Source organism: Trichomycterus rosablanca, chromosome 14 (genome assembly GCF_030014385.1).
Source record: "Trichomycterus rosablanca isolate fTriRos1 chromosome 14, fTriRos1.hap1, whole genome shotgun sequence".
In the NCBI taxonomy this organism is placed as follows: Eukaryota; Metazoa; Chordata; class Actinopteri; order Siluriformes; family Trichomycteridae; genus Trichomycterus; species Trichomycterus rosablanca.
The window spans coordinates 31,719,233-31,745,205 of record NC_086001.1 but is presented as its reverse complement, the minus strand read 5'-3'; positions in this window follow the sequence as shown (position 1 = coordinate 31,745,205).

Genomic DNA, 25,973 nt, shown 5'->3' with positions numbered 1-25,973 from the left:
ATTACACACATATTTAGTAGGCTACCTACAGCATCAAAAGCCTCCTAAGCAGTGCACTGGTTTCTGTAACTTTAACGGTGTCATTGTCTATAGACATGAGAATTTCCTTCTCTGTGTACATTAACATGAAGGCCTCCAAGGGGTCCTGTTTACCTATATCATTTGGGCTGATTTTAATGTATTTTCAGCATTCCTAATATCTGGGTACTGGGTATCATTTAGAATCTATCCATCACATCTGTTCTGTGTGCAACTTGTTACATAAAATAGTTTTTTAGTTCATTTTTATCCTCTCTACTCGTCTCTGTAGTTCTGGCCTCTCTATGCCTACTCGGTTCACCAGCAGGATCAGACTGGCTCTGAGGCTAAAAAAAAACCCATTTCATAAAGGGTTAGCCTATTTTGCTGAATAACATAACATGCTTAAAGTTTTTTTTTAATTTATTTTTTTTTAGCCTATATTGTGATGGTGTAAAATTGATAGTGATTTAGGTTATTTGTCTTCATTTGTTAAAATAAATTAAGCTATCGTGCTGACATATTTCTGAATGTCTGAACAATTTAACATATATCATGTACATATATTCTCTACTTTACAGTTTTACATTACAAATAACTATCTTAGTTTAAATAACTCTGTTAGACTATCCTCTACCTGTCCCTTCAGTAGTCATGGCCTCCTCGGGATCATCAGTACAGTAGCGTCAAAAACATTCCATTAATGAGTTAGGCTGTTTAATATATTACACTTCAAATTATGTTTATTATTTTCAGCTTGAAACTGGATATTTGTGATTAATGGTGTGTATTGGGTTCTACAAAATCCACTGACTGATAGCGCTTATTCTGTTGCTATAATTACTTTTACCGGCGCTCCAGAAAAGACGCCTCGTGGGCCAAACCAGCTTAAACATTTGGGAGGGGAGATACCATCAGATGGTAGAACAGATCTAATCTACTGCTGCGATGTAGGGGCTGCGCTGTCAGATGAATGGAGAATGAATGAAAGAAGAAGATTAGATAAGTGACAGACAGGGATCGGGAGGGTCGGGAGTTTTCCCGGTGGGCCGCTCTGTATGTGGGCCGCTGAGAGAGTGAAAAATAAATTCTGTTTTAAATATTCCTGAATAATAATCCTGAAGTATGCATTGGCCCACCACAGTGTCCTCACTGCATGTCCATTGGCCAATCACAGAAATGTCCCTCCCCCAGGATAAACCGCAATCACAACAACAGGTGTTCAAAAAAATAGTGAATGAGTGCGAGATGGAGACAACCTGTTTGGCAGTGAGGAACTACAGCATAGCCAAAGGGCAGAAAAAATATAGTTAGTGTCCAGAGCCTCTGCTTCGTTAGTAACGCAGTTTAAGAAGAGACTGTGGGCCCATCTCAAATGTCGCCTATGCTCTACTTAGGGTACTTCCTAACAGTACAAAACATTTCTTTTAACAGTCACTGAATGATTAATAAGTAGTTATCTAAGCTACTGTTGGATATCAGGGGCTTTAAACAAGCCGTTTTAAGGACTATTTTTGTGAAAGTTCTATTATGTCATGTCCAACATAGTGCACAACATAGGGAGGTGGATATAATTTGAGATGGTACCATTAGTCTCTGATCCTCAGAAAAAGTAAACACTATCTTGTCCTCTATAATACAGAAAGGAAAATACAGTTGTTCAGGACATGTTGTAGAGTGATTATGTGCATAGATCACATGGTTAATTTCACTTGTCAACATATTAAAGTATTTACACATGCGATTTATTTCTTTGCTCATCGGAGCAATGCACTAATTTGGAACAAACGTGAATCACGTGTGAATAAAAGTGCGAAAAAAGCATATTTACCAGTGTTAAAGGTTTATTTCTTGCGATTTAATGAGTCATGATCCAATCGAAAATCGAAATCCAATAGAACCATTTAAGAAACTGTAAATTTTAAGAAATATTGTAGACTTTGTATTGTGTGTGGGGATGTGATGTGGATGTGGATGTGCTTGTAGTGGGCTGGTCAAGAAAAAAGTTTTGTTCCCAGTCCAGCTCTGGTGACAGATAAATGTCAAAATTATTTTTCCCATCCAACCGGCCCAAACTCGGGATTCACATGAGCCGGCCAATCGGGAATCCTCCCGAATCTCCCGATTAGCCACTCCGGGCCTGCGCGCTACCGACTGAGCTAGTCAGGCTTAAGCAGCAGGTCAGAACAGACAGCTTATCAGTCAGACCATCAGAGAGATGTAGGTTTAATTCAATCACAGTTTACACACAAACACAAATAAACAACAGAAACAGACACAGACTTACTGTCACTTTTAAACTACTACCTTGACTTGTGTTGAGTTCTGAGATTTGCAGTATGATGTTGTTTGGTATTTGTTGGTGATGAAAAGAAGGCTGGTCTATAGAATCCACAATTAATGCCAGCTTCAGTGGTTAGACAGTTTGAAAAAGTATTATGGGATTGTCTGTACTAAAATAACACATTACACATCCCTAAATGTTTTAAATGTTGAATCAACATGTTTTTTTTCTGTTATATCTTAATTAAAAACAAATATTGTAAGATATATCCACTTTGCATTGCACAGGAGACACCCCCCCCACCACCGCTGTTAAAAAAGTAGATAGATAGATAGATAGATAGATAGATAGATAGATAGATAGATAGATAGATAGATAGATAGATAGATAGATAGATAGATAGATAGATCAATTTATTAATCCCAGAGGGAAAGTCAAGTATTACAACAGCTCAGGGTACAATAGAAAAAAGTAAATAAAAGACTCAGTTAAAAATTAATAATTAAATAGGCTAAAGGTGCATAAGAATAATAATAAGTATGTATTGCAGTACAATGTTGGTAGAAATAAATATATACACAATGTCAATAATAATAAAAAAAGTGTTTTGGCATTAAATGTCCAGGTGTGCAATGATATAAACAGAGTGACAGATTATGCTTCAAAAGTTTGGTATTAAGTAAGTAAAGTAATAAGTAACCTTTACTCTGAGTACATTTTAAATTAGTTACTTTTTACTTGAGTAGATTTTTAGACAAGTAATTTTACTTGTACTTAATTAAAAAATAATTAAAGCAATCAATGCTAAGTGTAATAATTGATATATTATGATATCACTGATAGCTGACCCCAGAATTCCAGTACAATTACAATGCAAAGTGTAGTAATTGTTATCTCAGCAAAAAATGGATGCTTTTTGTTAAAATGTAACAACATGCCTGAGGAAAATGTCGATATCCTCAATAACAGGCATGAACTGCACTTAGCAATCAGTGCTAAGTGTAATTAATGATATAATATCTATATGGAGACTTTTTTAACCAATGAAAACAAAACCATGAAAAATGTTGATGTTCTTATTATACCAAATATATTTTACCTTAGTGCCATACGTGAGCTGAACAATGTCAGTTTACTCACTTTGACACAATGAAAAGTAGTCTGTGTGCAGCTTATATAACAGTGTAAATTTATTCTTCCCTCAAAATAACTCAATATACAGCCATTAATGTCTAAACCACCGGCAACAAAAGTGAGTACACCCCTAAGAGACTACACCCCTAAATGTCCAAATTGAGCACTGCTTGTCATTTTCCCTCCAAAATGTCATGTGATTTGTTAGTGTTACTAGGTCTCAGGTGTGCATAGGGAGCAGGTGTGTTCAATTTAGTAGTACAGCTCTCACACTCTCTCATACTGGTCACCTCATGGCAAAGAACTCTCTGAGGATCTCAAAAGACGAATTGTTGCGCTACATGAAGATGGCCAAGGCTACAAGAAGATTGCCAACACCCTAAAACTGAGCTGCAGCACAGTGGCCAAGATCATCCAGCGTTTTAAAAGAGCAGGGTCCACTCAGAACAGACCTCGCGTTGGTCGTTCAAAGAAGCTGAGTGCACGTGCTCAGCATCACATCCAACTGCTGTCTTTGAAAGATAGGCGCAGGAGTGCTGTCAGCATTGCTGCAGAGATTGAAAAGGTGGGGGGTCAGCCTGTCAGTGCTCAGACCATACGCCGCACACTACATCAAATTGGTCTGCATGGCTGTCACCCCAGAAGGAAGCCTCTTCTGAAGTCTCTACACAAGAAAGCCCGCAAACAGTTTGCTGAAGACATGTCAACAAAGGACATGGATTACTGGAACCATGTCCTATGGTCTGATGAGACCAAGATTAATTTGTTTGGTTCAGATGGTCTCAAGCATGTGTGGCGGCAATCAGGTGAGGAGTACAAAGATAAGTGTGTCATGCCTACAGTCAAGCATGGTGGTGGGAATGCCATGGTCTGGGGCTGCATGAGTGCAGCAGGTGTTGGGGAGTTACATTTCATTGAGGGACACATGAACTCCAATATGTACTGTGAAATACTGAAGCAGAGCATGATCCCCTCCCTCCGGAAACTGGGTCGCAGGGCAGTGTTCCAGCATGATAATGACCCCAAACACACCTCTAAGACGACCACTGCTTTATTGAAGAGGCTGAGGGTAAAGGTGATGGACTGGCCAAGCATGTCTCCAGACCTAAACCCAATAGAACATCTTTGGGGCATCCTCAAGCGGAAGGTGGAGGAGCGCAAAGTCTCGAATATCCGCCAGCTCCGTGATGTCGTCATGGAGGAGTGGAAAAGCATTCCAGTGGCAACCTGTGAAGCTCTGGTAAACTCCATGCCCAGGAGAGTTAAGGCAGTTCTGGGAAATAATGGTGGCCACACAAAATATTGACACTTCAGGAACTTTCACTAAGGGGTGTACTCACTTTTGTTGCCGGTGGTTTAGACATTAATGGCTGTATATTGAGTTATTTTGAGGGAAGAATAAATTTACACTGTTATATAAGCTGCACACAGATTACTTTTCATTGTGTCAAAGTGTCATTTTGTCAGTGTTGTCCCATGAAAAGATATACTTAAATATCTGCAGAAATGTGAGGGGTGTACTCACTTTTGTGATACACTGTAAGTAATATCTGTGCCAACATATATTTATATATATATATATATTTATGGGCGCCTTTGAAAACTCTTAAGGACACCTTACAATACAAAACATCCGTACATAATTAACGACACAGATTAAGGGTAGGCGAGTTTACAGAAATACGTTTTAGGGCATGTTTTGAAACTAGGAATTTAATCAATGGTGTGAATGTCAGGAGGGAGAGAGTTCCAGAGACGTGGGGCAGAGTAGCTAAAAGCTCTAGCTGCAATATGAGGTAGACCAAAAAGGAGAGAGTTACAATAATCAAATCGAGATGTGACCAGGGCATGAACAAGAACATCAGCACTTCTAGGAGAAAGGAATGGATGTAGACGATTTATGTTACGTAAATGGAAATAAGCAGATCGTGAAAATGAAAGATTGTGAGTGGAAGGAGAAACGACTGAGTTCTTCATCATCACTGAGAATTTGTTAGATTTAGAGAGAGGAGATTTTCTACCTATAAGAGGAATTTTAGTTTTATCAGCATTTAATTTGAGAAAATTGTAAGAGAACCATGTTCTTAATTCTATTAGACAATCAGAGAGAGATGGAGTAGGAAGAGTAGCCGTGAGCACAGTGGACAGGTATAGTTCGGTGTCGTTCGCATTACAATAAAATTGAATGTTGTATTTTCTAAAGATACGTCCAATGGGAAGCAGGTAAATTAAAAACAGTATAGACCTCAAGACAGAGCCCTGAGGGACACCACTAGTAACATTTACATTTTCAGCATTTAGCAGACGCTTTTATCCAAAGCGACTTACACAATGAGCTGAACACAATGAGCAATTGAGGGTTAAGGGCCTTGCTCAGGGACCCAACAGTGGCAACTTGGTGGTGGCGGGGCTTAAACCGGCAACCTTTTGTTTACTAGTCCAGTACCTTAACCACTGAGCTATCACTGTCCAGGAGTAACAGGAGTTAATGTGAACATACTGTACATGTCTAGAAATGTATGAAGAAAACCAATCAAGCACAGCATCACTAAGACCAATATATGCTAGCCGATCCAATACCTTTTATTTTCAATTCACTTCCACTATTAATTGATAGCATTCACTTACATCAGGCTCTAAACCTCCTGCTTCTACCCACCATTCACTCCACTATAGATAATCACATTATTTCCCAGTAATAGTTTAACCTAAAGATTTATACTTTTATTATTACTGTTTACTTATTCATGTTTACTGTGTAATTAATTACCTATTAATTACACAGTATAATTCATTCATTGATAACCATTTCTCCCCAACACTCACTCACTCACTATATTTTATATTTTTATATTTTAGCTTGTTTGGTACAATCTGATGAGTCAGACTTGTGTCTAAGTGCTGAAAAATAAGCAAAGCAGCTCCAACACTGTGAGCATCATTTCTGTAAAATGTGAATGCGCTGATGTTTTTTGAGATTACTCAGTTGATTAACCCCTTGGCTGTCCAGTCTATTTTTGTGCATTTTCCGTCTGAAGGGCATACCCAAATTTTAATGATGTTTATTCACAAAGTACATATGATATTAGGAAATTTATGGTTTAATGTGACTGAAAACCCCATAAAGTATCAGTAGAAACTGCTAAAGGTCATAATGATATTTTACCATGTTGCAATGATGATAAAAACGATTTTTACATTTTTTGTTTTAGTCCAAAGTTTTAGTGAGTATAAGTATGCATAAATATGCATAAGTATGGGCAAGCAGGCAGTAGCCTAGTGGTTAAGGTACTGGACTAGTAACCAGAAGGTTGCTGGTTCAAGCCCCACCACTGCTAGGTTGCTGCTGTTGGGCTCTTGAGCAAGGCCCTTAACCCTCAATTGCTCACACTGTATACTGTAATGTAAGTCGCTTTGGATAAAAGCGTCTGCTAAATGCTGAAAATGTAAATGTAAGTATGAATATAGGTCTGGTATAACATTGCCAACACATCATGTCTGTGGCCAAAGTTGTTTACTACCACCATACCAAATTTTTTTGATGATCACCCATACTGATCTGGAGTTATACAAGTTGGAGTAACAACAGTCCATATCGGCCTCTCCAAATGTGCCCAAAACTTCTCCAAAACCTTCCAATAGGGAAAAACAAGCTATATTGCAAAAATAAATGATCTGTATTTTATGGTGACAACATAATTAATTTAGGTTCAGATCTACATACCTTAGTGAAAATAATAATTGCATGACCCTGACATATCCTCTCCAAATGTCCTTTTAGCCTCTCCAAATGTTATTTTAGCTTTTCTACATGCTTTTTTACATGCTTTTTTAGCCTTTTTACACTAGAAACCTCTGAATTCAATATAATGAATTGTATTTAGGTACCTATGTTACAAAAGTTTTATAAACATGTTTTCCAAAAATAAAACACAACAATTGAATGATTAGCAAAACAAATTTTATGAAAAATACAATCAACTCAAAACTATTTACAATGTCTACTTACATTTTTTGGTACAAATATTTACAGGTTTTTGTGGTGCCCCATATTGTGCCATTTGTAAAAACAGTTTCTTTTGGGCACAACGCACAATGGCACATCGCACTTTGTGCAGTACACTGGTGTCTTCACAGGGTTGCCAGACCTTTTGCACATGGCACATTTTCGCCTGCCAGCTGAACTGTCATCGCTGTAAAATGCTGGCAGGCATTGTTTTGTTTCACCTGAGGGTCCTGCAGCAGACTCATCCTGGGTGGTGTCCCCTGAAAAGGCCACAAGCTCCGACATCAGTTTCTCTCTAAAGAGTTTCTGAGTTAGAGCCTCTTGTGCATTTGTTTTTGATATTTGCTGATGTAAAATAAAACTATTTACAATCCCAATGTCAATGAAATGGTAAAATAATGTCTCGTACCACTTGACTGTCTTGTGTAAGGCATTGTGATATGAAATCAAGGTGTCCGACAAATCAACTCCACCCATGTGCCTGTTGTAATCCTTGACCGCTGCAGGAACTGGAACATTCACTTTATTCCAAACCCCCTCCTGATTTTTTACTCTCCTCATCACTGTGTCACCATCATATGCCTTGTGCATTGTGGAGCACACCACAACCTCCCTTGTGTCCATCCACTTTACAAAAAGAAGTTGTCCACGTCTGTGCCAGCGGATGGTTCCTCTCTTTGCCTGCCTGGTGAGATCATTGATTTTTGTTTTTGGATACCCCTTCCGGTTGGTACGGATGGTACCACAAGCAAGAGTCTCCTTCTTCAGGAGATCCAAATAGAGCATGGGGCTTGTGTAAAAACTGTCAGTGTAGAGGTGGTACCCCTTGCCAAGAAGGGCAAAATCCATGAGGGACATAACTGAGTCATAGCTCAATCCATGGCCTGAGCAAACGGATTGCTTGCCTTCATAAATAAAAAAATTCCAAGTGTAACCTGTGGTTGAATCAGCCAGAACAAACATTTTGTAGCAACATTTTGTTGGCTTTGCCTTCATGTATTGTTTCAGGCCAGTTCTTGCTTTAGAGATGCAGATTAGAAGATTCTTGCTTTCAATCGAAATGTCCTTGTCCGGCTGAAAATGTGTCCGGCATGCTGTCAGCAACTCTGTATACAGTGGCTTCAATTTGAAAAGTTTGTCATATGTTGAGGTTCCCTTTCTCCTTGTGTTATCTTCGTCCTCTTTTGGGTCACACAGATGCAGGTTACTAGAGATTGCCAAAAATCTTTTGCCTGTCATCACTTTTGCGGTGTAATGAAGGCGGTAATATTCCTTTCCAGACCAGTAGTCTGCAACAGATTTTAGTTTTACAATCCCCATGTATATTACCAATGCAATAAATTTGTAGAATTCTCTAACACTGAGAGGAATCCATTTGTAAGATGGATTTGCAGCTGCTCTGATCTCAGCATACTTATTGGTGTTATCTACAATAGTCTTCACCACAGACGTACTGAAAAACAGCTGAAACAACTGCAGTGGGGAATATACAGTGTTCGATAGAAGCTGTAGCCCTGGAGGTCGCTTTGGCAAAAATTTTGGAATGCTGGGTGCCTCATCAACATCAGTGATGTCATGCCAAACATCATCTTCATCTTCGGTTGTAGAAACACTGCCTGGCCTTTTTGTTTGTGCAGGAACTCGGTGAGAACGTCCTCTTGATTGCCTCTTCGCACGTGTTGCTGATGACCTGGTCTTCTGTATTGTTGGGAGGTGGGTGGATGAAGTACTTGGCACCACTTCGACAGACGTTACAGTACTTTCTGGATCTGCGTGAATGGTCCTTGATGTGGATTCAGGGTGGGGTGGGGAAGAATGCCTCTTTCTCTTAGTCTGAGCAGCTGGCACCCAGTCATCACCTGAATCCTCAGAATTGCTATTATAAAACACAAAAAGAAAAATACAACATAAGTTTTTGTAATAAATGCACAGCTGTAACAAAATTATATATAATAAACTTGGAAACAACAGTATAGTCTTTTAAAAGTTATAAAAGTTGGAAAACAATAATTTGATCTTGGCATTTTTACCTTACTACTAAAATAAACTTTTCAATGCAACAACACAAATGTAAATTTGGTATAAAAAATAAAAAATGTACTTACAGATCAAGAACAGCATCTTCTCCATGAAGAAAAGCGTCTTCTTCAAACGAATCGTAGTCACTTTCTTCTGATACCTGCAATTCTTCTTCTTCTTCCAGTCGTTCCAATTCAGAAACTACTTCTGCACTTTTAAAACTCTTCTCACACTGTGAGCACTGATCCGGTTTCTGTCCAGTGTGAATGAGCTGGTGTTTTTTGAGTTCACCCTGTATATTAAAACTCTTTCCACACTGTGAGCACTGATCCGGTTTCTCTCCAGTGTGAATGCGCTGGTGTTTTTTGAGTTCACCCTGTATATTAAAACTCTTTCCACACTGTGAACACTGATACGGTTTCTCTCCAGTGTGAATGTGCTGGTGTTTTTTCAGATTACCCTGTGTATTAAAACTCTTTCCACACTGTGAACACTGATACGGTTTCTCTCCAGTGTGAATGCGCTGGTGTTTTTTGAGTTCACCCTGTATATTAAAACTCTTTCCACACTGTGAACACTGATACGGTTTCTCTCCAGTGTGAATGTGCTGGTGTTTTTTCAGATTACCCTGTGTATTAAAACTCTTCCCACATTGTGAGCACTGATACGGTTTCTCTCCTGTGTGAATGCGCTGGTGTATCTTGAGAGCACTCAGGCACCTGAAGTTCTTCCCACACTGTGAGCACTGATTTGGTTTCTTTCCAGTGTGAATGCGCTGGTGGTTTTTTAGATAACTCTGTGTATTTAAACTCTTTCCACGTTGTGAGCACTGATATGTTTTTTTTCCTGTGTGAATGTGCTGGTGTATTTTGAGAGCACCCTGGGTACTGAAGCTCTTCCCACACTGTGAGCACTGATATGGTTTCTTTCCTGTGTGAATGCGCTGGTGTATTTTGAGATGACTCAGGAACCTGAAGCTCTTCCCACACTGTGAGCAGACGTTTCCTTCTTCCTGTGTGGGACTGAGAGAGGTGTTAATGCTGACAGTACCAGAGGACGTTTGCTGATTACTGGAGCTTCTGGTGGGCGTCAGATCCTCATGTTCAGTCTTAATCTTCACCAGAGTCTCATATTTATCATGGTTGCAGCTCTTGATGTGATTGTGGAGCTGATTTTGGGTTGTAGAGGAACATGGACACGAGGAGCAGCAGAAATCCTTGTTCAGTTCTGAAGCAGAAAATAATCAAATACATTTATAACATTATAAATAATCAAACACATTTATAACATTATAAATAATCAAATACATTTATAACATTATAAATAATATTATACATTTATAACATTATAAATAATCAAATACAATTATAACATTATAAATAATAATATACATTTATAACATTATAAATAATCAAATACATTTATAACATTATAAATAATCAAACACATTTATAACATAAATAATCAAATACATTTATAACATTATAAATAATCAAATACATTTTTAACATTATAAATAATCAAATACATTTATAACATTATAAATAATAAATACATTTATAACATTATAAATAATAATATACATTTATAACATTATAAATAATCAAATACATTTTTAACATTATAAATAATCAAATACATTTATAACCTTATAAATAAAAATATACATTTATAACATTATAAATAATAATATACATTTATAACATTATAAATAATCAAATACATTTATAACATTATAAATAATCAAATACATTTAAACTCTATAAATAATCAAACACATTTATAACATTATAAATAATAAAATACATTTATAACATTATAAATAATCAAATACATTTATAACATTATAAATAATCAAACACATTTATAACATTATACATAATCAAATACATTTATAACATTATAAATAATCAAATACATTTTTAACATTATAAATAATCAAATACATTTATAACATTATAAATAAAAATATACATTTATAACATTATAAATAATCAAATACATTTATAACATTATAAATAATCAAATACATTTATAACATTATAAATAATCAAATACATTTATAACATTATAAATAATCAAATACATTTAAACATTATAAATAATCAAACACATTTATAACATTATAAATAATAAAATACATTTATAACATTATAAATAATCAAATACATTTATAACATTATAAATAATCAAATACATTTATAACATTATAAATAATCAAACACATTTATAACATTATAAATAATCAAACACATTTATAACATTATAAATAATCATATACATTTATAACATTATAAATAATCAAATACATTTATAACATTATAAATAATAAAATACATTTATAACATTATAAATAATCAAATACATTTATAACATTATAAATAATCAAATACATTTATAACATTATAAATAATAAAATACATTTATAACATTATAAATAATAAAATACATTTATAACATTATAAATAATCAAATACATTTATAACATTATAAATAATAAAATACATTTATAACATTATAAATAATCAAATACATTTATAACATTATAAATAATCAAACACATTTATAACATTATAAATAATCAAACACATTTATAACATTATAAATAATCAAATACATTTATAACATTATAAATAATCAAATACATTTATAACATTATAAATAATCAAACACATTTATAACATTATAAATAATCAAACACATTTATAACATTATAAATAATCAAATCAATTTATAACATTATAAATAATAAAATACATTTATAACATTATAAATAATCAAACACATTTATAACATTATAAATAATCAAATACATTTATAACATTATAAATAATCAAATACATTTATAACATTATAAATAATCAAACACATTTATAACATTATAAATCATCAAATACATTCATAACATTATAAATAATCAAACACATTTATAACATTATAAATCATCAAATACATTCATAACATTATAAATAATCAAATACATTTATAACATTATAAATAATCAAATACATTTATAACATTATAAATAATCAAATACATTTATAACATTATAAATAATAAATACTGTTAGTAATTGTTAAACTGAGATCTGATGCTAAAGTCCTGTAACGTGATTCATCCTGCATTCATCATTTCCTGCTCACACTGATCTGCATGAGCACAATACAAGCTTTCACTGTATGATGCTTCATCCCAGGTTCCTCTGATTCTATTCAATCCAAATCTTATTTTACTCAAGATCAAACATATCTTACTGAGTTCATCTTTATCTTCAGGTTCTTCCTTCTTCACAGGCTTCATCTGGAAACCTCCACACTGTTGGTCCTCTGGGGTGAGGTGTTCCTCAGAGGTGACGTGTTCCACAGGGATCGAGGTTCCTTCACCTGAAATTTCTTTGTTTTGTGAAAGAAGAAAAATAAGTTTGTTATTGTTGGTAGTAACGACCGACTTCTTTATTAAGCACTTAAGTTAGAACTAACAGACACGTACTTCTATACTATCTGTCAAAAACACGACCTATAAACCTTTGTTCAAACAGGGTTTCAGCAGATTTAATAATAATAATAATAACAATACAACCCCAAAATCAGAAAAAGTTGGGACAGTATAGAAAAAGCAAATAATAATATAAACACACACTTTGACTTTTATTTGATGTCAGACAGGATGAAGCTGAGATGTTTAATCTTTTATCTGCTCAACTTCATTTCATTTATTAATAAGCATCCATTCCTGCATTTCAGGCCTGCAACACTTTCCAAAAAAAGTTGGGACCGTTCAGGACTGCAGGCAGGCCAGTCCAGGACCCGTACCCTCTTCTTCCACAGCCACGCCTTTGTAATGTGTGCAGCAGGTGGTTTTGCATCGTCTTGTTAAAAAATGCTAGCCGCTCAGGTGGCGCAGCGATAAAAACACATGCTGCAACCAGAGCCGAATTTCAAGTACATCCTATCGAATCCAGCTCTGCCTTGTCTTCTCGAGGCTGAGTGGCACGTATATATTGAACATATCAGCTTATATACTCGACTTTATTTCTTCTCATTCATTACCCAATCATTCAGCCACTTGTATTCACCTGGCATTACTCTGTAATTATATACTAGTGTAAACACGGTACAGTCAGCATGATCTGTTTATTTTTTAAAATTATTTTATTAACCTTTATTTAACCAGGGAAGTCACATTGAGATTAAAATCTCTTTTACAATTGAGCCCTGGCCAAGACAGCAGCAAATCACACAAAAATTACTCCATCAACAACATAGGGAGGATATACTGTATATATACATGTATACATTTAACAAGAACAAACATATGTATAAATTTTTTTTGACTTTTTCTTTAAATTCAGTCAAAGAAATAAACTGCTTCAATTTAAAATATTTCTGTAAATCATTCCAAACAAAAGGTGCACTGTAACTAAATGCTGTCTTTCCAGATTCTGACCGAACTACTAGAACTTCCCATTGTATATAGCTACTGGATCGTAAGTCATACAAAGACCTGTTTGATGATAAAAATTTAGACAAGTATGGTGGGAGCTGACCAATAATTGCTTTCTACACAAAAATGACAAAATGTACTCTCCGTCGTACTGAAAGTGGGAGCCAACCAGTCATTTCATAAAGTGTGCAGTGATGAGTTGAATAACTCGCACGTGTTATAAACCTTAATGCAGAATGATAAACCGAATCTAGGGAGTTCAATATTGTCTTTGAGGTATGTCTGTATAAAATATCTCCATAGTCTAGAATTGGTAAAAAAGTAGCTTCAACTCATTTCTTTCTAGCCTGTAGAGTAAAACGAGAACTGTTTCTAAAATAAAAGCCCAATTTTAGCTTTAACTTTTTTATCATATGTTCAACATGCAACTTAAAAGACAGACTATCATCCAACATAAAACCTAAATATTTATAAGATGAAATTAATTCTATTGGTTTACCAGACAGTGTGTAAATCTTAGAGAATTAAGATTATGCTGAACAGTCACAAATGCTTTCTGTAGATTTGAAAGAGCCTCTGCAGGTGATGAGGCTGAACTATAGATAATAGTGTAATCTGCATAAAAATGAATATTAGCATTGCACACATTATCGCCAAGGCTGTTGATATAAATGGTAAACAACAGCGGTCCAAAAATAGAGCCCTGTGGCACCCCATTTCTAACAACCAGCTTTTCAGAAAAAGCCCCATCAAAAAGTACTAGGACTATAGCAGATTTCCAAGCGTCAGGTACAATATTCTGCTCCAATGATGAATTTAAAATATAAGTAAGTGGCTCAACAATAATATTAGCTGCAATTTTCAAGAATATTGGCTCAATCTCATCAGGCCCTGCAGACTTCCTAGCGTTTAGCTTTTTAAGGGTTGACAAAACCTCATTTTTCATAACTGGTCTAAAATGAAATTTAGGCCCGTCCTTTACTTCTGTACATGTTTTATCTGATATGTTCTTATTTGACACACAGTTAAAATTGGACCCAGATGGAATAAAATGCTCATTAAAACAATTCACCATTTCCTTTCTATCAGTAACTTGTTGATTGTTTACAAGTAATTGCTTAATAACAGAGAAGGATACTGGGATGAAAGACAATTACTTTAATGTTTTCCAGAATTTAATAGGATTATTCAGATTTCTTGTTGTTTCATCAAGATAACATTTTGATTTGGCTTTGCAAACAGATATTGTACATCTGTTTCTCAACAATCGAAAAGCCAACCAATCTACTGCCAAATGAGATTTTCTTGCTTTAATCCAAGCCAAATTTCTTTCATGAATAAGTTCTGACAATTCTTCTGAAAACCAAGGATTGTCTCGTCCCTTCACTCTGAAACTCCTCATGGGAGCATGCTTGTTCATAATCTCCAATAAAAGAGTTTGAAAATAAGTCTATGCTATTTCAACATCAAGTATAAGAAATACCTTTTAATATACCATTTAATCTTCTTTATCTTCTGTCTCCTCATTTCACTCACCTGCTCACTTATGCACTAAATATACTAAAATACAAGAAATTCAGACACGACCAAATTAGGAGAAATGATTTTGCTCAAGTCTTACTGAGTTCATCTTTATCTTCAGGTTCTTCTTTCTTCACAGGCTTCATCTGGAAACCTCCACACTGTTGGTCCTCTGAGAAGAGCAGTTCCACAGAAGCCACAAGTTCTGCAGGGATTAAAGTGACTTCACCTGAAATTCATCAATATGAGAAGAAGAAACTGAACAACTGGATGAAACTGAAGGTTGTGGGTTTGGTTCCTAATCATAAATAAATCCTAGTTAGATTAAATCTTAAATCCAGACTGGACTGTAGCAGCTGTACTGTACTACTGTACTGTACTACACTAAACTGTACCATACTGTACTGTACTTCACTGTCTGGTGGAAAAGTGGCATCATGCTCCATATTTACTTACAGAAGAAATCATCATCATCATCATCCTCCTTTTGTGTTATTTTCTTCTGAAATTCTTCATGTTGTAGATCCACAGGGGTGACGTCTCCCTCTTCTGCTGACTGCATTATTAAAGATCTAATAGACAGACAGACTATTCAGCTATAAATAAAGTTCAACTATAAACAAAGTTCAACTGTAAACAAAGTTTATCTGTAAACAAAGTTCACCTGTAAACAAAGTTCAACTATTAATAAAGTTAAACTATAAACAAAGTTCAACTGTAAACAAAGTTTATCTGTAAACAAAGTTCACCTGTAAACAAAGTTCAACTATAAATAAAGTTCAACTATAAACAAAGTTCAACTGTAAACAAAGTTCAACTGTAAACAAAGTTCACCTGTAAACAACGTTGAACTATAAACAAAGTTCACCTGTAAACAAAGTTCACCTGTAAACAACGTTGAACTATAAACAAAGTTCAACTGTAAACAAAGTTCAACTGTAAACAAAGTTCAACTGTAAACAAAGTTGAACTGTAAACAAAGTTCAACTGTTAACAAAGTTCAACTGTAAACAAAGTTCAACTATAAACAAAGTTCAACTGTAAACAAAGTTCAACTGTAAACAAAGTTCAACTGTAAACAACGTTGAACTATAAACAAAGTTGAACTATAAACAAAGTTCAACTGTAAACAACGTTCAACTGTAAACAACTTTGTTTACAGTTGAATTTTAACTGTAAACAAAGTTCAACTATTAACAAAGTTCAACTGTAAACAACGTTGAACTATAAACAAAGTTCAACTGTAAACAACGTTCAACTGTAAACAACATTCAACTGTAAACAAAGTTCAACTGTAAACAAAGTTCAACTGTAAACAAAGTTCAACTGTAAACAACGTTGAACTATAAACAAAGTTGAACTATAAACAAAGTTCAACTATAAACAAAGTTCAACTGTAAACAACGTTCAACTGTAAACAACTTTGTTTACAGTTGAATTTTAACTGTAAACAAAGTTCAACTGTAAACAACGTTGAACTATAAACAAAGTTGAACTATAAACAAAGTTCAACTGTAAACAACGTTCAACTGTAAACAACGTTCAACTGTAAACAAAGTTCAACTGTAAACAACGTTCAACTGTAAACAAAGTTCAACTGTAAACAAAGTTCAACTGTAAACAACATTCAACTGTAAACAAAGTTAATCTGTAAACAAAGTTCAACTGTAAACAAAGTTCAACTGTAAACAACGTTCAACTGTAAACAAAGTTCAACTGTAAACAAAGTTCAACTGTAAACAACGTTCAACTATAAACAAAGTTCAACTGTAAACAAAGTTCAACTGTAAACAAAGTTCAACTACAAAGTTCAACTGTAAACAAAGTTCAACAATAAACAAAGTTTAAAAATATCACGTGTTTACAGGGCCGGAGTGGGCCCCTTTTTCAGCCCAGGAGTTTTATGCCCAAACCCGGCCCACTTTTTCCATGCAGGAGGAATTTGAATAAATAAAACAGCAGCTAGCTCTTTCAATGCCTTTTTATTGGGTATCCGTTCAGGTATTATGTTGGTTAGTTAACAGAAAACACTTCACTTAAACATGTTTAATTCAAATTTAAATCAGATAAAGATTTAAAAGGTAAAAAAATGTGATAAAGATGAAAACGTATTTACATTTGTACAGGAGCAATAAGTTGAAATAAAAAAAAGAGGTACTATATTGTTAGGTTTACACTAAACTCTTAAATAGCTTCATTACACACATATTTAGTAGGCTACCTACAGCATCAAAAGCCTCCTAAGCAGTGCACAGATTTCTGTAACTTTAACGGTGTCATTGTCTATAGACATGAGAATTTCCTTCTCTGTGTACATTAACATGAAGGCCTCCAAGGGGTCCTGTTTACCTATATCATTTGGGCTGATTTTAATGTATTTTCAGCATTCCTAATATCTGGGTACTGGGTATCTTTTAGAATCTATCCATCACATCTGTTCTGTGTGCAACTTGTTACATAAAATAGTTTTTTAGTTCATTTTTATCCTCTCTACTCGTCTCTGTAGTTCTGGCCTCTCTATGCCTACTCGGTTCACCAGCAGGATCAGACTGGCTCTGAGGCTAAAAACAAACCCCATTTCATAAAGGGTTAGCCTATTTTGCTGAATAACATAACATGCTTGTTTTTTTTTAGCCTATATTGTGATGGTGTAAAATTGATAGTGATTTAGGTTATTTGTCTTCATTTGTTAAAATAAATTAGGCTATCGTGCTGACATCTTTCGGAATGTCTGGACAATTTAACATATATCATGTAGTATATTCTCTATGTTATATTTTACATTACAAATAACTATCTTAGTTTAAATAACTCTGTTAGACTATCCTCTACCTGTCCCTTCAGTAGTCATGGCCTCCTCGGGATCATCAGTACAGTAGCGTCAAAAACATTCCATTAATGAGTTAGGCTGTTTAATATATTACACTTCAAATTATGTTTATTATTTTCAGCTTGAAACTGGATATTTGTGATTAATGGTGTGTATTGGGTTCTACAAAATCCACTGACTGATAGCGCTTATTCTGTTGCTATAATTACTTTTACCGGCGCTCCAGAAAAGACGCCTCGTGGGCCAAACCAGCTTAAACATTTGGGAGGGGAGATACCATCAGATGGTAGAACAGATCTAATCTACTGCTGCGATGTAGGGGCTGCGCTGTCAGATGAATGGAGAATGAATGAAAGAAGAAGATTAGATAAGTGACAGACAGGGATCGGGAGGGTCGGGAGTTTTCCCGGTGGGCCGCTCTGTATGTGGGCCGCTGAGAGAGTGAAAAATAAATTCTGTTTTAAATATTCCTGAATAATAATCCTGAAGTATGCATTGGCCCACCACAGTGTCCTCACTGCATGTCCATTGGCCAATCACAGAAATGTCCCTCCCCCAGGATAAACCATAATCACAACAACAGGTGTTCAAAAAAATAGTGAATGAGTGCGAGATGGAGACAACCTGTTTGGCAGTGAGGAACTACAGCATAGCCAAAGAGCAGAACAAATATAGTTAGAGTCCAGAGCCTCTGCTTCGTTAGTAACGCAGTTTAAGAAGAGACTGTGGGCCCATCTCAAATGTCGCCTATGCTCTACTTAGGGTACTTCCTAACAGTACAAAACATTTCTTTTAACAGTCACTGAATGATTAATAAGTAGTTATCTAAGCTACTGTTGGATATCAGGGGCTTTAAACCAGCCGTTTTAAGGACTATTTTTTGTTTGTGAAAGTTCTATTATGTCATGTCCAACATAGTGCACTACATAGGGCGGTGGATATAATTTGAGATGGTACCATTAGTCTCTGTGATGTGGATGTGGATGTGCTTGTAGTGGGCTGGTCAAGAAAAAAGTTTTGTTCCCAGTCCAGCTCTGGTGACAGATAAATGTCAAAATTATTTTTCCCATCCAACCGGCCCAAACTCGGGATTCACATGAGCCGGCCCATCGGGAATCCTCCCGAATCTCCCGATTAGCCACTCCGGGCCTGCGTGTTTATATAAAACTGAGATTTAATCATGAAGAAACTCAATTAGTTCCGCTCAATTGATTCATTTTGCTGGATCGGTTCAAATGAATCGGTTCAGTAATATGAATAATGTGTGATGCTAACAGTTAGCGGAGCAGCTAATAGTTTGTTTGTTTAAATAAAACTGGAGTTAAAGCTCCTTAAATCCTCACAGTGATGTTTTATTATGAACTCTAGTTTTATTATTAATTAGAATGTGGTTATAATTAAATATAAGGGTTATAATTAAATACATATTTTACTTACAGATGAGGCTCTACAGTACAAACAGCAGCTTCTTGTTCTTCTTATGATGTTTAATGGCGGTTGGCAGAACAACTTAAGACGCACCAGCGCCACCAACTGGACTGGAGTTGAACAGCAGCTTAGCAGTAAAACATCTCCATTAGCACATCTGTATTAGTGGTGTGCGATACTGCAAAATTTGATATCGATCCGATACCAAGTAAATACAGGGCCAGGGAAGAGCAGTGTATCATGATTTATGAGGTGAATGTATCATCAATTTGCTTTGACTAATTAATGATTTTGTGTTTATTAGTTCATCATGTGCAGTGAAAACCCACTACAGTTTGTAGGTGAATAAAAAGTAATTTTATTAATGTAATAAAAAGTCTGGGGTTTTTGTTGAGAAACAGTTATATAATAAGAAACATAATTCCCCCTCTCATTGTACACTCTGGCTTTTTGTAAAATAAAGTACATAAAAATATTAAAGAACGTCAATTCTTTTTCATAGAAAGTTTTTTTTGTTCATAAACAATAATATAATAAAACTAAATTAATTGCTTTCACTGCACTTCTTATCTGTCTTAAAACAAAGTACAGTACAACATTAAAACTGAAGAATACGTTTTAAAATGTGAAAAAATCCCATCACGCTAGTATTGATCCGATTCCGATAACAACATTGGTATCGATACTATCGATATTTGGATCGATTCGCCCACCACTATCCTGTATCTCTCAGGTAGCTTTAGAGAGGACTACACTACAGACATCCCAAGTCTCCCGGAAGTTTTGGGAGTCTCCCGCATATACATAGCGGCTCCCTGATTCCCACAAGTCAGATAAAATCTCCCGGAATCTAGAAAGAGCGGCCAAGAGCGACACACGCACACAGGCGACACAGACTTTTTTAATATGATCGTGTATTAAATCCGTTATCTGATATACAATCTAGCGCACTGTGTAGGGAACATAATTAATTATGTAATACACTACACAGTGCACTAGATAGTGTATTACATAATTAATTATGTCCCTACATAGTGCACTAGATTGTATATTCGATCATAGATTTACGTTCCCTACTTAGTGCACTAGACAGTATATTAGACAATTGGTTTATGTTCCCTACACAGTGCGCTAGATTGTATATCAGATTTAATACGTGATCATATTAATAAAGTCTGTGTCGCCTGCGTTCGCATGTGTGTGTGTGTGTGTTTCAGTGCTTTCTGCACCATGGCCAGCATTAGGGTTCATAACATCGTGGTCTTCATGCAGTAAGACTATTTGGGGTAATTAGGGTTGAGGGGTAATTGGCTGTGGGGTATAAAATATATAAGCACTGCAGGACGGATCAGCTGCATTCATCTTCCCCTCTATCAGGACTGCCACCACCATGCTTCACAGTAGGTGTGGCATTAGCCGGGTGCCTGGTCTCCTCCAGACGTGACTCATTTCTTCTGGTCTGAGAGACCTCGAGGTGCATTTTGGCCCATCTTCCTCGATGGCTCAGATTGGCAGTAGGGGTGGCAGATGCCTGGTCTCATCCAGAGAGTCCTCTAGGTGACTTTTGGTCATGCTGCCTGGATTGTCAATCTTCTGGAAGGTTATCATGTCTCCACAAGGATACGCCGGAGGTTCCTGCTCACCTCCCGGCCAGTTGGTGGTCCGTACCCTTGCCCAGATCTATGCCTCTGAGGTCTGCAGACGATTCCTTTGACCTCATGGCCACTGTGGACTGTGGGACCTCGTATAAGCAGGTGTCTGCGATCCCCAATCGTGTCCAATCAATGGTGTTTTTGTTTTTTGTAGTATTTTTAGGTCCAAAGTCTCACCTAGAACTATAAACCAAGGTCAGACAATACAGTTATACAGTTGTGAAGCGCTGAAGATGGTAAATCATCACTTTACAGTTTAATATACAAAACCTACAGAGTTCTGATGCATAAAAATGTACCAGAAAGAAAAGTTACAACCTATATGTAGATCTAAAAAGTTGGAAATTCAGACCTTCTCTGTTATTAAATCACAAATTTCAATAAAATCTCTGTATTTTTAAAAAACACTTTCTTATCTACTCGTTATAAATACTTTTGTTTATATTTTGACAACATAAGGACATAACATGGTAACATTATGCACATTTTGTGGAATTGTTATAGTCCAATTTTAGAGCTCTAAAATAATAAGCAACTCAATTTATTATCAAATCACCACAGCAGACACTTGAAGAATATTGACTTTTCTACTGACTTTATGAGGCTCAGACATTTATACTGTACTGTACATGTCGCCCTCATGTGGTACTTTTGAAGAATTGTAAAAAAGTAATATAATATAATAATACTTTTTTTCCAACATGGTCAGAAGCTCTTATATTACCACATCATACAGATTTTACTGATTCTACTGAATTTTATTGTACTAGATCAACCCAAAATGAGCATTTATAGCAGCAGGAAAAACAACCTGGACATGATGCAGTAGTTTTATTTTATGTTCTGGTTAAGTGTAAAATATTAAAACATTGTCATTTATATAAACTGATGCATGACATTAAATAATGTAAAAACATGGTGTTGTAGAAAAGCATTATGCACTTTAATCGAGAATGATTTGCACTTTACTTTTTAATGTTACTGTTATATTAGTTTCCTGTACAAAAATTCATTTTTTTTAAAGTAATTTGTATACTTGCACATTGTAATAAAATGTAATTTTAAAAATCAAACGCCAAGGTTGCGGGTTCGATCCCTGTACGGGCCACACCCAATTTTAGACTTAATCTAACAAACAAGTGATCCTTCTCTAACTAGCAGGTCCTATTGATCTGGGCTTTAGACATTGTCTCTGACAAGTGTGAGATCTGTGTACTTTGGTCAGTGGAAGTAGTTTTATAGCTTCATAAAAACATTTTACTTACGTGTCCAGTCCTGCTACACAAACTGTCGTTTTTGTCCCTGTTAAAAACTTTAGCTTAGTTAAAGCAAATAAAGACACATTTAAAATGTTCATCTTTTATTACAGGTTTAAAGTTGCATAAAACAAATGTTTGCACAAATAATATAAAACCAAAGTACAAAATAAACATTTCACTTATTTTAATTATCTCACAAATCACTTCTCAGTTTTAAAGGTCAAAGGCAGCAGCATCTTTTAGATCAGAACAGCTATTAACATTAAATATCACTAAAGAGGAAATCCTGAAGACAGCAATGTAAACCTTTCATTTAAATACAAGCTGCAGTAAAGTTACATAGCTGAACCATGGTAAAAAAAGAACCTTACAGCTCAGCACAATGGTTAAACTGCACAACCCAACAAGTTAAAATAACCCATCATGTGTTCTGTCCAATATTCACACAGTGCTGGGTTGCCAAATAACACATTTTCACCTGCATTCGGCCTTTTCTTTCCTGTATACCAAAAACAGTCACCATTGCAGGTCTACAACACGTTACAAAAACATTTGGGAGGAAAGAGCCATAAACACTCTCTAATTTATATACATTATAAAAATAAAATAATAGTAATAATAATAAAGTCACAAATCTGTACCCAAGCAACAAGCTGTAATTTATTTCTAGCACCACTAGATGGAGATGATGTCTGTATAACATGTTGAACTTTACTTTAAAAGTCAGTTCAATGTGTTTTACTGTGTATATATGGTAAATAAAAGCCTCCTATCTGTACTAGATTGGTTCTTTGGCATGAGCAGCAGGGATCAATAGACCCAACATGCCTTGTGCCAGCAGGTTAGATCGATGGTGTTGTGGTTTAATGGTGTGGGACTTTTTCCTGGCTGCATTCCTTTACAGAAAACAGAATGTATTCATTGAATAATGTGATTCAGACGTGTTTCGGACACATTTACGATATTATCACGTCCACATGTGGATATTACATTGAATGTTATTGTCAGCATCTGCTCTGTCCTGGTCAGGGTCGCGGGGTATCCTGACCACCAGGAAACACTCGGCGCATGCAGGGCAGTGATACCCTGAACGGAACAGGGCGCCGGTGCATCGCAGGACTGAACTGCTGCCAGCGGCCGCCGCTTCAGCCTGGAGCTCCTGAGAGGAAGGTTGTGACGTCACAGTAGGACTAAGCGGAGCATCAGGCACATTAAAGCTCATCTGATGTGTTTCTGCTTCAGTTCAGTGTTGAGCACGTCGAGGAACGGACACGAAAGAGCTGTAAGTCACATTAAATGTAGTTTATACTGAATGATCTATTATAAAGTACATTCTCTAGCAAAACATCTACACAGAGATTGATTAAAAGAATATAAAATAATGTTGTAATAGTGGTCATAATGTAGAGATAGATCAGTTAAATGTGCCAGGTAAATAAGTGGGTTGTTATTATTATTATTATTATTATTATTATTAATGGTGGCATGGTGGCTCTGTGGGTAGCCTCAAAGCAAGAAGGTCCTGGCTTTGATTTCACTAATCACTAATTATTATCTATCATTCAATAAATCATAAACTGGTTAGGAAGTTTTGTCAGGTTGGATGAGTGATGTCTGTCTATAAATTAACACCATAATGTTTTTTCTGTCATTAATAGAAGTCTTCATCAGCACCATGAAGAAACCAAAATGCTTTAAAAGCTTTTTCTCCCGCTCTGACTGCCGGGGCGAACAGGAAGAGAGTGTAAGTGTCCAATACGACCGTCTAATAACAGATTAACAACCACCACTTGCCATCATCCTAGTAACTACCTAGCAACTTGCCATCTTGTATGGATCATGTAATCTTTTACAGGTGACTGTGGACAATCTGCAGGATTTGATCGCAGGGATCCAAACAATTCTAGTGGATGAACTTAAAGACAACCTGCTTCCTCCACTGAAGGAGTTTGTATACAATTGATGTCCTGCAAAATCCATCAATTTAAACCAGACCAGGAACCAAAACGACCCTGGACCTTCTGGACACAGTCCCATGTTAGAACAGCAGCTTGAAACAGAGATGGAAGAATGCTCTGAGGGGAACATTGAAACCATCAGAAAGGCCCATGAAAGGGAACCAAGAGCAGAACTTCCAGAACTAATAGAAGAAGACTTTGTGGACAGTATGGACCTGAGGAATTCTGTAAGGCAGATCCTGTTCAGTAGTGCCAGCAGCACGCAGCAAGATAAAGTCAGTCAGGAACCATCGATAGAAACTATGACTGAATCTCTTGCTGCAGCGCTCTGCCAGGACCTCCAGGACAAAATCACTCTTCTGCTCCAGAATGTAAAACAACTACTGGAATGCAGAAGCTCTCAGGCTGACTGTCTTTCTACACCATGTGGCTGCGACTATTCGCTATTAGATTTTTTTCTGAATCTGCTCAAGGCCAAAAAGTCCAGTGTGAAGACTCTGTCAATGGACAGACAACCACAGTTGGTAAATAACAGAAAATCCCTTTTGAACACCTTTCAGAACAGAACCATTTGCTACAATTATTGGATTAAAAATAAACCTTTGTGTGAGGTTTTGCTTATTTACCACATCGATTTTTTTATGAGCTTTTAACCATCACAACTCTCTTTGTGTTTCTTCTTTCTATGATACAAAGACACAAATCCAAGAAGAACACGGATGAAGAAAGTCCGGGACTTCTTCAGAGGAGTGTGGCAGAGAGTCAGACGACTTTTTAGCAGAGGATCCAGTTCCAGCAATGTAATTACATCATAATAAGAGCTGATTTTATGTGAAACTGGGTGTTAAATGAGAAAATCTTGTATGAATATTGTTTTTTGTTTAATATAAATTTTCCTTCTTTTACAGGCTTTGAATGTGGACAATCTACTGGATTTAGTTGAAAGGGTCCAAAGTATATTAGTGGAGGAACTTAAGGACAACCTGTATCCTCCACTGATAGAGTTTGTAAACAATCAATTTCCATGTACATCCACTAGTTCAAACCAGACCAGGGACCATAATGAGCCTGGACCCTGTGTAACCAGTCCCACTAAAGATCAGCAGCTTGAAACAGAGCTATGAGGGGAAAACTTGCCACCTAATAACCCAGACACCAATGTGGACAGTATGGACCTGAGAAATCGTGTGAGGCAGGTCCTGTTCAGTAGTGCCAGCAGCACACAGCAAGATAAAGTCAGTCAGGAACCATCAGTTAAAACAATGACTGAATCTCTTGCTGGAGTGCTCTGCCAGCACCTGCAGGATGAAGTTACACCACTGCTCCAGAATGTAAAACACCTACTGGAATGCAGAATTTCTCAAGACGACTGTTTTCCTACACCATGTGGCTGCAAAGATTTTGTATTAGATTTATTTCTA